The sequence below is a fragment of the Cynara cardunculus genome (genome assembly GCF_001531365.2).
Source record: "Cynara cardunculus var. scolymus isolate 2C chromosome LG 17, CcrdV1, whole genome shotgun sequence".
Lineage (NCBI taxonomy): Eukaryota > Viridiplantae > Streptophyta > Magnoliopsida > Asterales > Asteraceae > Cynara > Cynara cardunculus.
The window spans coordinates 3,343,494-3,357,101 of record NC_037544.1 but is presented as its reverse complement, the minus strand read 5'-3'; the positions used below and the strand labels follow the sequence as shown (position 1 = coordinate 3,357,101).

The 13,608-nt window shown below is 33.5% G+C and overlaps 1 long non-coding RNA gene across 2 annotated transcripts; it reads right to left on the bottom strand.

Annotated features, from left to right (window-relative positions):
* Nucleotides 1–5,131: 5,131 nt before the first annotated feature.
* On the bottom strand, nucleotides 5,132–8,971 carry LOC112501023. 2 transcript variants are annotated; one of them, XR_003067405.1, is made up of 4 exons: nucleotides 8,729–8,971; nucleotides 8,399–8,501; nucleotides 6,379–6,593; nucleotides 5,132–5,381 (listed from the first exon to the last, which is right to left on the bottom strand). It is a non-coding gene; the product is annotated as an uncharacterized LOC112501023 (long non-coding RNA). The 2 variants fall into 2 exon arrangements; XR_003067404.1 differs by lacking the exon at nucleotides 5,132–5,381 and having other exon boundaries at nucleotides 5,760–6,593.
* Nucleotides 8,972–13,608: the final 4,637 nt, after the last annotated feature.

The window sequence follows — 13,608 nt, the reverse complement described above, 5'->3', positions numbered from 1 at the left end:
ATGATAATAAATAATATTATTATATAATGTATAGTTAAAATTAATAAATAATTAATATTTATTAATATTAGGGATATTTAAATTTTATTAATATTTATTTATAATTAATATTAATAAATGTTATAATTGGAAAAAATAACAATAAGATGCCAAAACATTACTTCAAGTAGCGTTTCAATAAGTTAAATTATATACATTCAGACATGTATACATACCCAGAAATAAACTATCTTATTTTTGCCAAAGAGCGACTTAATCGGTAACCAAATATTTATATTAAATATTACATTTAATAAAACTAGTTTTTTTATAGGAAAAAAGAAATTAACATTTAAAGAAGCATATAATTAATGAAATAATTTGAATATAATAATTACAATTTTTATATAATGAAAAATAGAAATAAATATTATAATTAATGGAGGATACTTGAACTTGAAGTATTTGGTTGGTGAACCAATAATACTCCAACTACACCTACGTTAGGTTCATTAAACTACTTTGTGTGTGCCACTATGCCTCATCAATATATACATATATAATATATACATATTATGACTGTATATAAAATAAAATTCGTTGTATAGGGTTGGGTTCATGTGAGACAAGACTGTTTTCGTGAGACACGATTTCTATATCTGAAACTTCATAACATTTTGTTGTGAGGTTAAAAAAAGCTGACTCTTCATGGTGTTTTGTTGTGAAGTTTCAAGTATAAACATCATGTCTTACGAAAACAGTATTGTCTCACATGATCCCAAGTCTCGTTGTATATATTTGATTAAAGTCCTTGTGGTTTATACGGATCTTCGAAAATGCTCCCTACATTTCAATAACAATAATTATCGTCTTTATTGTTTACATTTTGTTTTGAAAATTGTTCCTCGACTTAACTCTGTTAAATTTTTTCCGTTGAATTAGGGGTATTTTCACGGATCGACATGAGAGTCCCACTACATTGTGCTGCCAGAATCCATGGTGTATATTTGAAAGAGATTGACCTCCTTGCTTCTCTCACGGTACAATCCTCTTCCCGCTGAGCCCCCTGCAAGACAAACCCGTTCGGTGCTGAGTTGGTCCCGAGGGACGGAGGAGGCTAGGTTAGCCGAAAGATGGTTATTGGTTCAAAGACGTAGGGTAACCCTGCTTTTTCAGCTTAAGAAAGGGTAGAGAAAATGCACATTGTTTTAAGAAATTAATATTAGAGTAAACTCCAAGGACCAAAGTTGTAATTTACTCATATTATATACATATACATACGTACATAAATATACATATAGGGGAAAGTTCAAACGAAAACATGAACTATTTATGTAAACAAGAAAATGTCGTTAATGTACAAAATCATGTATGATTCACGTAACAAATCATACATGATCTGGGCGACTTTGCCTTGCGACTTAAGTCGCCTGAAAAGTTGTCACTTTCATTTAATGTAAACTCACATGTGATTTTGTACATTCACAATTTTTTTCTTGTTTTCTTAAGTAGTTAGTTTTTCATTTGAACATTCATCTGTACATACATAATATATATATATATATATATATATAGAGAGAGAGAGAGAGAGAGAGAGATCTTTTTTAACTAAGAATATGGTATTATTTTTATGTGTAAGTTACTTTTATTGTACTTAATGAGATGTTACAATTTTTTATTTGTAAGTTACTTTTATGGAAATTAATGATATTCATTGGTTTTCATAAGAATTTGTTTATAACAGTAAGGTATTCATAAGAATGTGCTCATAAGAATGTGTTTATAACTATAAGGCGTTGACAAGAGTTTTTTACACACCCGTAGACTTGGTAATTATGAGCAAAATCAAGTATACAGTTAGTCCCTATATCATCTTTCAAGTAATAAAATGGTACAAGTATTAAGTATCGTCCATATGGATTGCAGTAAAAGTTCAATAAAAGTAATTTGAATGAAATGATTTCAGATTATGATTTTGAAGACTTTGATTGGTGTGAATTATAACTTGGTGAAATTAACAGATAATAAAAGAAAGTCCGGGTGTAAGACTTAGGGTGAAATGTAAATCAATTTCTAGTAGATCAATGTTGTCAAAATGTTACAACATGCAATTAATAACAACTATTTTCATCCTTTATTTTGAGGGTATTCTATCAGATTTCACCATTGCACTGATATTATAACTTTCAACTCATATCTCTATGTGGTATCCAAACTAGTGAAAGTGACAAATGGTGTTCTCAAAATATACAGATAAACAAATCTTTTTTTGTTAAAAATCACTATTTCGAGCGGATTCCTATAGCATTCAAGTTGACGTGTTCTAAATAGCTTATCTCTGAGTCCATTCCACTTTAACACTTCAAAGTGATCAATCTGTCGAGAATTAACCAATTTAGAAAATACATATAACAAATCTCTTTGTCAGTAACTCTCTTAAGTCTACTTCCTATATCATTCAAACTGACATGCAATCAAAGGCTCAACTTAGAATCCACGACACTTTTTAACACTTTACAATGATCAATTCGTCGAAAAGTGTCATTGGTTTTATAAAACTTAAAATAAAATAATGAAACATTGTTGTTACATAAAAGGATCTACAAACAAAATATCGGGTTTGCACTCCACCCAAATAGTTCATTTTTTTGTTTGACAATCGGATATCAAACCCAACTATATTCGCATACTTCCTGTACATAATTTCTACAGACTCAACCGAGTCAAAAAAAAAAACACCAACCTTTGGAGAACTATTGGGATCCATAGGAAATCATAACTTCGACCCCCAGGTGACTCTCCCATGTCTTACGATAATGCATCTACTAATGAAACGAAATCAGATTTCATCTTGTCATCTAATTTAATAAAGAACGAAAACATACCATAAAATAATGACTGCAAAACATAATGTAATTTGTACATGAAATAGAGTACTTCGAACTTCAAGTTTGAAATTAATGAATAAAAAATAACGACACTTACACCAAACAAGTTTTATGGAACTATGAGAATCTAGATGAAAAAACCGTGTGAAACTTAGTTCAAAAAATGGTTGCTAAAAATTAGAAATACAAACTCAATCATAACACGTGAAATATTAAACACACGAGTGCATTATCAGTTGCATGTTCATCGTTACTTAACGAAAAAAGCTATAAGACAACTAATCACAACATTTAATACGAACAACAGTCAATGTAAAATCTTAGCCACATATTTATATTGAAAAAAAAAATATCAACATAATCTTAACTATAAAAAAGAATTAACATCAGATTTATCTCCGTCTGATCGAACATTATTGGATTTGACAAGCATTTCATTGGAACGAACACTACTACCCGTATCACCCATTATTGTAGAGGACGGTAATTTCTCAAGACGAAACAATATTATCTTACACAACCTATAACTATCTCGATCCAAATTATTTGTATAAATTGGTAAAAGAGGGAACAAAATCATGAATAATAACAATAACGGAACAAAATCAGAGCTTTAAAATCTATATATATGATTTTATTATTAAAATGGTTTTAACTAAAAATGTTAAGAAAATCTGGGAAATCGATATATTCAACAAAAATTTGTTTTATTTTATGAGTAAATATTATAACTAAATAAATTTTACATTAAAAATAGAAATTACGTAGAAATTATAAAATGAGGGATATTTTAATAAATGATGAAACATAAAAATATTATTTGATCAACAATGATGAATGAAACATTTTGAAAACTGAATAATATGATTTCATTAGTGAAATTGGTTTCAGGTTCTTAACTAAAATGAAATTGGTTTTGTTAATGAAACTAAATATGATTCAGTCAATGAAACATTTTGAAAACTGAATAATATGATTTCATTAATGAAATTAGTTTCATGGTTCCTAAATGAAGTTAATGAAATCAGTTTCTCAGATGGACACTAGGTGGTACATCGACTTTCGTTTTTGCGTGGTTTGATTTGGTTTCAGATTTGAGTTTTATGTTTGATTTGATTAGGTCCTTGATATGGGCATGAAAACATCTGGAATGGTCACCGGAGGAGTTTCAGGCGTAAAGTTGGTCACCTGGAAATCTAACGAGGGTGGGGCTATACAGGGTTGATTTAGGTTTCATTTAAGTTTCAGAATTGGAAATTGTTTGAATTTTGGAACTCTGTTTGCAAAAGGTTGTCGAACTTCGGAGAAGGGAAACAGAAGGTGGTTGGAACTAGGGTTGCAATATTGGGTTGCTTTAAAAATTCTTTTATAAAAATAGAAAAAGATAATTAAAATACTAAAATGCACCTTACTTAACGAACTAATTTAACGGAGTTAGTGACCGGGTACGATTTTCAAAGCAAAATGTATGCAGTAAGGACGATAACTATAGTTATTGAAGTCTAGGGACCACTTTCGCAGATTCATGTAAACCACAAGGACCAAAATGGTAGTTTACTCAATAAATATAAATAATATCAAGAGTAAATTAATTTTTTTGTCATTGTAGTTGTCAGTCATTATCATGTGTAATTCACGTATGAACTAATCAATTAATTCACGTATGAACCCGTGTGATTTACATATAAACTAATTAACTGATTCACATATGTATTAACTAACTGATTCATATATGAATCAGTTAAATAGTTCACATATGAACTAATTAACGGGTTCACACATAAATATGTCGTTCATATGCATATCACATCACATGGGTACATATATGAATCCGTTTGCCGCATATTTGTAAAAGTTATGAAACTACTTCTCTATCTTGTGCATACCTATATAAGTTACTATCTGGCACTTCATGATCAAACTAGTTGTATACCCGCGCAATGCGACGGGATGTCAAAATTTATTAAAATTTATTCAATTTCGAATGACAAAAGGAACACTAATGGTCCATTTGGTTTGGTGGAATGTTTTTGAGAGTATCAAAAATGGATGCAGCAGCCAAATTCTGTTGTAAAGTGTTTCTGAGGCGGCCAGCAACTCGCCGTATTTAGTCTGTGATGCAGCATCTGTAACTTCCTTTGCCATGCCTATTCGAGCATAAGCCCGTTTTATGCAAATACGTATTTTTCATTAATATAGATATGGTTTTAGCATCAACTCTATGAAATGCAGCTATTTGAGATATGAAATACCTCTGCTCATTCAACTGCATTTAAAAATTTATCACGCAATTGCAAATGTAAAAGATAATTTTAGTTACAACGCAACTATTTCTAACATCACCATAGAACAAATATAATCTTCATTTTCTTTCCTACCTCAATCCGAATACACGACCTTTATAGAAGACCAATGTCTTTCTCATTCCATCCAAATCTTGCTTAGAGTAAATAGCTTTATCCCTTCCAGTTGCCTTTTAAAATCCAGCTGCGATAGCTCTATTTGTACAAGAACCTGTTAGATACTTCTTTAAGTTCACTAATTAGCATATTTCAAGCATATACAAATGATGTGTAAACATAAACACATAAAGATCCTACTTCCAAGTAGARCACAAGRGGTGTCTGGGGCCGTTTACCTAAATGCTTACCCGGTAAGTGCTTACCGTTAAGAGTCAACACRATAATTTATTTTATCGGGCAAGATTRTAATACATCAAAATGTATCTTATGCAACAATTTACCTGGTAAACGTTTATCCGGGTAAGGGTCGTCACYCTCACTTACYGGGTAAGACTCCATTCTTRTCATCGCTCTTACCGGGTATGATTCTTGCCCCTTGCYATGTTCATCCGGTACGGAAAATTGCCCAGTAAGTACTTACYGSGTAAGCTTTTAATAAAYGGCCCATTACATTTGGTTCCTAAAAAAGGTGTAAAAGGCCAACAAAAGATAGCTTAAGGAAATAAAAGAAAATGAGCTAGAAGAACAGATGGGCAAGACTCTTACCAAGTCCCATGGACGGGGCCTTCAACCTGGTCCTTGTAACCGGTCCCAGAAAAAACCCTGTATAGGTCCCTTTGGTTTTAACCGGTTGGCTGACCGGTCCCTAACTGATCCAGTTCAGTCCTTTCATAACCAGTTATGAAGTCGAGCCAGATTTGGTTAAGTTGGAATGGTCCGGAGCAGTTATGTTTACCCATCTTCACTCTAGTGGGTTTTTACACATAATTTTTATGCACAAACAATAACTCGGTTAATACGAGTCCATATTTCTGTTTCAATTCAGAATCCAATTGTGGTTTAGAGGTCATATCTATTTTCTCCTCACATTTAGAATATAAGGGGTCGATGTGAAATATGTAACTATATCTGCAATAAAGCAACTTATAGATATGAAATCTGCATATTTAGTTATATCTTCGTYCTACCGAACAAATTTACAATCTAACAGAAACCCGCAGAAATGGAAAACACAGAAGTTGCCAAATAGCGTTCTTTAAGAAACTTACAAACAATAAGGACTCAGAACCTGTTCTCACTTGCTTAGCGATGACTCGGCTTCCATTTCATCATATTCCTGAGCTTCAGTAATTTCATCACCTAAAGATTTTGCACCAGATTTCTCTACTTCTTCCAGCCCATGAACTTTTGATACTAAATCCAAATGAACTGCAACACCCGCTGGTTGCAGCTTGCTCTTTTTGTTAGCCATCCATTTTGAAAGCTGCCATCAGAACGAATAGGTGGCAAAATTCAGGACATATTTGAAGTTCAAAAGTCTACATACTTGTACAATTGAAAACGCATCTATATGAAAACTGGGTCGAGCAACTCAGGAGATCCTTCACGTTCAAATAAGAAGGTTAAATATCGTGAGAAGTCAAGGGAAGATTCATATGTCAATCATTGAAAATATCTACTTGAAGATGCATATATGAACTGACATTACAGATTATTCAAATGGATGTTTTCAATGATTCACATACGAACCTCCCTTAACCTTTCATTCTTACCTGCTCACTATATTTGGCATTCTTATTTGAACATCYCACCGTATATATAGAAAGCTCTAATACAATTGAATTGCRATAGTGGTTTAGGGTTTAGAGTCGAGGAGAGCGTGCGAGGAGAGACTCTAGATGAACTGCTTGTAACGACTAATCTGCAATGAACTGCTTGTAACGACTAATCTGCAATGAACTGCTTGTAACGACTAATCTGCAATGAACTGCTTGTAACGACTAATCTGCAATGAACTGATTGTAACGACTAATCTGCAATGAACTGCTGCCGCCAATCTGACCAGCATTTATGACTTCACTTATGCCACTGCTTGAGGTGGAAGAGACGTTTACAAATGAAGAACCTAAGAACATGATTTTACCCACAACCARAATATGTTGTGAAACAACATTATTTTTGTTTGGGAGAGTTTTCATAAATGGAAGGAGCATGTCTTCTAATTGGAAGGGGCAAGTTCACAATATAATTGGCTTTCTACATAAAGCTCTCTCCTAAAAGTTTCTTGGATAAGTCACATCTTATATCATTAAGTCACCATCAAACAGTCATATTCAAGTCGATTAGAAAAAAAGATAACTTATTTTAAATCATTTAACATAATGTCATATGATATACCACAGAATTCTGCTGAAGAAGGTAGTCCTGAGGCTTTAAAATCATTAAAGCACCAACAGCAAAGTTCAAGCTTACTGTTGGAAATATGTTGGGCAAGCAAGACAACCTTACAGACTGTGAAACCGACTGTGAAACCAACTGTGTGATATGCAGCAACATAAGTGATACCAACATTTACATAAACAGAAATCATTTGACCATTAGTCATATATCTAAAAGATCTGAAGGTAATGAAAAAAAGAAAGGAATTTTTTGTCTACCAAATTAATGCCATCAGGTTTTTGTAACCAGTATTAAAACACTAAAGAAAATCCCATTAAACTATTGACAAAATAGAAATTTCAGATATAAACAATGTACTCGTTCTCAAAGAAACTCCAACGATTGGCTCATCGAGTAGTTCAATGGAAGTGTTCAAACAATGTACTCGTTCTCAAACTCAACTGGACAGAAACCTCAAAGTCCTATATTTTTATAGGTTTTTTTTTTCTTCAGCAAGTTTTACCCTTTCATCATGATATGTTATAATGAAAACCAGAATCACATAGATGGAATTAGTGAGGGACAGTTTGTTTTTCCCTTAAACAAGGCCCCCCCAAAATAAAGGTTTTTAATTCAAAAGAAAACAATCACTATTGGATACATCTGGCTCTTCCTTTGTAGCCAGAGTATATAGCTAGCATATTGACTTTTTCTGACTTTAGAGAACAGATAAATCTTAAGCATTTGTCGATATGAAATTTGTACCATTCTACCTACACCTGGTGATCCAACAAATATGATTTTTTCAACCAAGGACACCAATGCTTATTCTGTCTCAGCAAGCCTGGCAAAATTCCAAGTTTGAAGTCCTAAGAAATGCAAATTAACAGCAWAATCAAATAGGCTTACCCAGTTATTACTTCAACAGGATTTTCAGGAGCTCCAACAGCTGCAAGGGCTGGTTGAATAATCCACACATAGAAACATCTAGACCAGCTTGGATGTTCAGGACCTGCAAAATSGATCAAATAATTTCACATATAGATTAGTGAATAAACAAACCCAAATGAATAACGGTGCAAACAATCCTAAAATAAACAAACCCAGATCATTTTATTCACTGAATAGATTAGTTATTCAAGCAAACCCAAATAAACAAACCCAAATCAGCAAAACCCTAAACCCTAAAATAAACAAACCCAAATCAGAGAGATGGACGACTGAACGATGGATTGTTACCTGAAATGCTTTCAACAGTGACTTGGGTTGAACGATGCAGTGATGGAGAGCGAGGGTAAAACAGAGAGATGGACGACTGAAATAAACAAACCCAAATCAGAGAGATGGACGACTGAACGATGGATTGTTACCTGAAATGCTTTCAACAGTGACTTGGGTTGAACGATGCGGTCATGGAGAGCGAGGGTAAAACAGAGAGATGGACGACAGAACGATGGAAAGCGGTGAAATCGTCGTCTTGGGGGAGGGGAGCCGGGTAAAGGAAGCGTTTTGGGGTGAATGGGAAGGGACGGTTTGGGGTAAAGTCGATTGAAAAGTAAAGGTATAAGTAAGGGTATTTTGGGTATTTATAATTTTAAGACTTTAAGACTTTGAGTGAATTTGTTTAATAAGATAGTATAGATACGCAAATACTTCTCATATATATATATATACATACATATACATAGATATACATACAGTGAAACAAATCAATTTTCCCAACATAAAATTTCATATACAACATATATACAACATATATTGTTCATATACAAATCAACGTTTCACTACAAAATTACATGGACAATTTTGAAAGAAAATGCATTTTTACACAACCTCCGGGTTTCTACGCATGAGTTCACTGATGAACATATTGAACCTTCAACACCATTAGGATCACCCAATTCTCCCATGAATGGTGTCTCCAATGACAAACAATTCTCAACAACAGGTACGCGCTCCATAATATAATATCATAAACTATTACACAATGATCGATTAATGATAACCAGGAAGTTGAATGCGATTAGGAGAACTTGGAAGAAAATAAATTATCTACACACAAAATAATTAAAATATCATCCATAATTATCTGTGAGATAACTAAGGAGAGAAATGGTTATGTTATTCAATTAAAATATCTATTTATTTTTAATTTCTTTAAAATGATATAAACACCCTTCCGTTGATAAAGAAACGTGGATGAAACCATACAAATTGGTGAAATGTGATTGGCCCAATAACGTTAACAAAGTTAATACCAACGACTTGGTTAACAAAATAAGATCCATCTCTCTCTCTCTCTCTCTCTATATATATATATATATATGTATAGATATAAGGTATATTTCAAATATAACCATATTCATTTGTACAACCAATACATCTACACAATATTAATATTAATTATAAATCACCATGCGTTAAAAGTTTTGAAACAAAACATGAATTTCAGGAAATTGACATAAATAGTCGTTTTGACTGAGTGAGCTCATCTCTTAATCATTCCTCTCCCACGATTTCCAGTAAATCACCATCTCTAAAGGTGGCAGTTCAGCAACTTACGGTAAGTGGGGACGATGACTCTTACCACGGTTAGCACTTACCAGGTACATTGTTGTATCCAATGTCGTTTTGATGGAATAAAAATCTTACCGAATAAAAAAATGATAATGTTGAATTTTACCGGTAAACGTTAATCAGATAATTGTTTTATAAACATAACCTAATGAACATTTATTAATTCCAAATTATCACTCAATTTATTTGATCCAATTCATTTTGGCGTGCATGGGTCAATAAAAAAAAGACGGCGTTAGAGAGAGAAGCCGTTTACTTTAAACCATGCCCGATGACGTAAGCAGAATATGACCCACCAAAAAGCCAGCTGTATTTTCTTTTTTCCCCCTTCTCTAAAAAGTTAGGTATTGGGTTCTTCTTCAAAAAGCTTTCCATCTAATCGAATCGACCTTAAAGCCCAAGCACTCTCAATCGTCTCTCTCTGCTCAAAAACTCAAATCATGGCGGTATGTTTCAATCTCTCAATCTTTCTGTTTGCTATAACCTTAATCTGTATCTGAATGTATTACACGCATCTATTACTCATAGACTTTGGTTATCGTAAGTTCTTTAGATTCGTTCATTTTGATTTTATCGACTCATTTTGCTTTAATGTTTATGTGTAATATGTAGAACGATGTTTTTGCTGATTGATTGTGTGTTACTCGTATTCGGGTGATTTCAATGCGTTTGGTCGATGTCTCGATGAGCAAGTGAAATCGATTACGAGTGTAGGATATTGGATGTATCAACTTTGAATAGGTTTCATTGCTGTTTTTTTTTTCTTTTTTAGTTGATGAAAATCATCTCTGGACTGTGGTGCTCACTCCGAGCAGCAGACACTTTGACTTTGATGATCGAAGTTTTACATTTGATGTGTATTTCGTGAAAAAATGTTTTAGTTGGACCAAAGTTTATGACTAGTATCATTAATGCAAAGGCTTTGGTGTCAGTTTTGTAAAATATGTTCCCAAATTTGAATTTGGTTAGCTTTTGATTTGACATCATTTGTTGGTTAAGTGCTGATCCTGTCCATCAATCCTCCATCTGTTTGCGTCTGTAATTCTTGTGAAGCATGCTCTTCTTTGATAGGCTATGATTGTATGACTCCTTTTGGAGCTTTGCAAAGAGCATAACATATAGGAAGAAGCTTTTGCCTGATAAGAAACTTCTAAAATCATCAAGGTGGATTTGTTATCTGCTGGGATATATAAATACTATCAGTTACTCCTCAAGAAGGAAAGAAAAGCTTCTTATAATCTCCCTTGGAGAGAAACTAATGACCAGGCTAATAAGATTGTCTTACTGTTTTGTAGAAGGGATATATGTTTCACAGAACAGCTATATTTTATTCTTACCCCATGCTAATGGATAATATTATATGCTTTTTCTAAAAAAATAGAGAGACTACTCAAGGATATTGGATCATTTGTCGACATGATATTTTCACCTCTTATTATGTATGGACAACAATCATGGCTTTATGATAATTTTCTGTTATATTGGTGAAAGCTTGGTTCAATCAATAGCTAGAGTTGTCCTACATTTGCTAAATAATCTCTATTTGTTTTGGTGGGGAGGGAACATAGTTTTGGAAGTATTAACAAGAAGGGACCAAGAATGCAATTTATAGAAGCAGCCTCTCCCCACCACCAACCCACAAGCAGAACCCCCACAGACAAAAGAAAGGAAGGATTGAAATTATAAGAGATGTCATGTCGTATTCTTGTAGTTGCATGTGATGGTCACCAGCATGGACCATGCTCTGTCATCATCTCAATCATCTCAACAACATAAGGTGGTGAGTTAAGGAAAACTCCTATTGTTTGCTGGCATGGAATCACTAAGAATCTAGTGAGGGTGGGGTCAATTGACCGCACTTCCATTAATAATACCTGGCGTGCATGATGTAATACTACAATGCTTTTATTTTATATGCAACCTTAAGGTTGGGTTCTTTCATCTTGTGATGATGAACTCAACACTTGTGTCCAAAAAGATAAATCCCTTGATATCAAAAAACTAATATCACAAAAGCATGTCTTACTATTGATTCCACCTGTTACTCATGACTCTAGCATATGTTGCCCATAATTCTAACTTCTACATTAAATTACATATTTTACTTTTACAGGCTGTAATTACCTTTCATCTGTTCTTTTTTAACATTCCTTTATCAAAGCAAAGTTGTTTTTTACTTTGTTGGTGAGCTAATCCTCAAGTTGGTTAACTTTGAGCCACTTAAGCTGACTGTTGCAATCCCTGCTGCTCTATGATTTTGTGCCTTCCGAAATTCAGCACCAAAGACCTTCATATTTAGCTATTGCACATGTAGGCTTGTTGGTGCAAAAAAACGTGTTGCTTTTATTGGTTCCATTTGTGTTTGTACTGATATGTGCACTTGGGATTGTCACACACTTGCAGTGAAATGGAACAATCATCCTTCGAATTTGAGAGTTACCCATAATTAAGTTATACCAACTTCTATGACTTCTCACCATATTAGCAGTATCAATAAATTGATTTAGATGCCCTAATGATATGGCCACCTTTGTATCTGCATGATGGAATACCAGATGCATAACTTGTCCTATCTTTGTCATCAAGTGATCAATCAAATTCAACCCCATCTTACTGTCAAATGGGGAGGAAGATGGGACATATAACTCTACCAACATTGTTAGAACCAAACTTTATTATTGTTTAATGATGTTCTGTAAGAAATTTGCAGAATGATCACCATCCTCAGAGTAAGATTAGCACCCTCTATGTGATGTGGGATGAAGGCTAATTTACATTTTACACCCAGGATTGCCTAATTTTAGATGAAAATACAGCAAATTCTGTTACCTTATGAACGTCATTTTTTGCAGGGAAAATGAGGGAAGAGGGGATGGATTGTATGAATGATTTAGCTGGTATTTATAGGCTTGTGTTGACAGGTTTTGGCGGTTAGGAAACTGCCCTTTGACATTATCCAGGAAATAACGAAAACAGAAAAACGGAATAAATAAAAAAAACCTAATCTGGATTAGGAAACAGTCAAACCCAACTTCCAAGTGCTATCTTTTGACCCTAAATATTCGGTATGTATAGTCCAAACCAACTTGCAATGTAAGCCCACTCTCCATAACTCAATTGTAACTCATTTAATTAAACAAAAAGATTTGGGTTTATAAAGTGAGTAACATCTATTTCCCTTCCTATGTGGGACAAAGTTCCCACATTGAAGACTATCTTCAACATGTTTTGCATGAGTTAATACAAATGAGTTCTTGTGCTTACAATACATGATAATCAGAAGCCAGGCAGATATAATTTTGTGTGCTTGCTCCATATATTTTTAATCCAGTTTAGTTGTTTATATCATGTCAGGTTTGATTAATTGTTGCTGTAGACCGTTCAACTTGTAGATTGCTATAGAAATTAGAACAAGATAAACTAAGAAGGGAGACATGATGTCTTCCTCCAAACCATAAGAAGTTGATTACCCCAACGTCCCAACCATGGAATTATCGACCTTGGGGCAAGAACAAAAACTATGAATAAGTAGAACATGGATT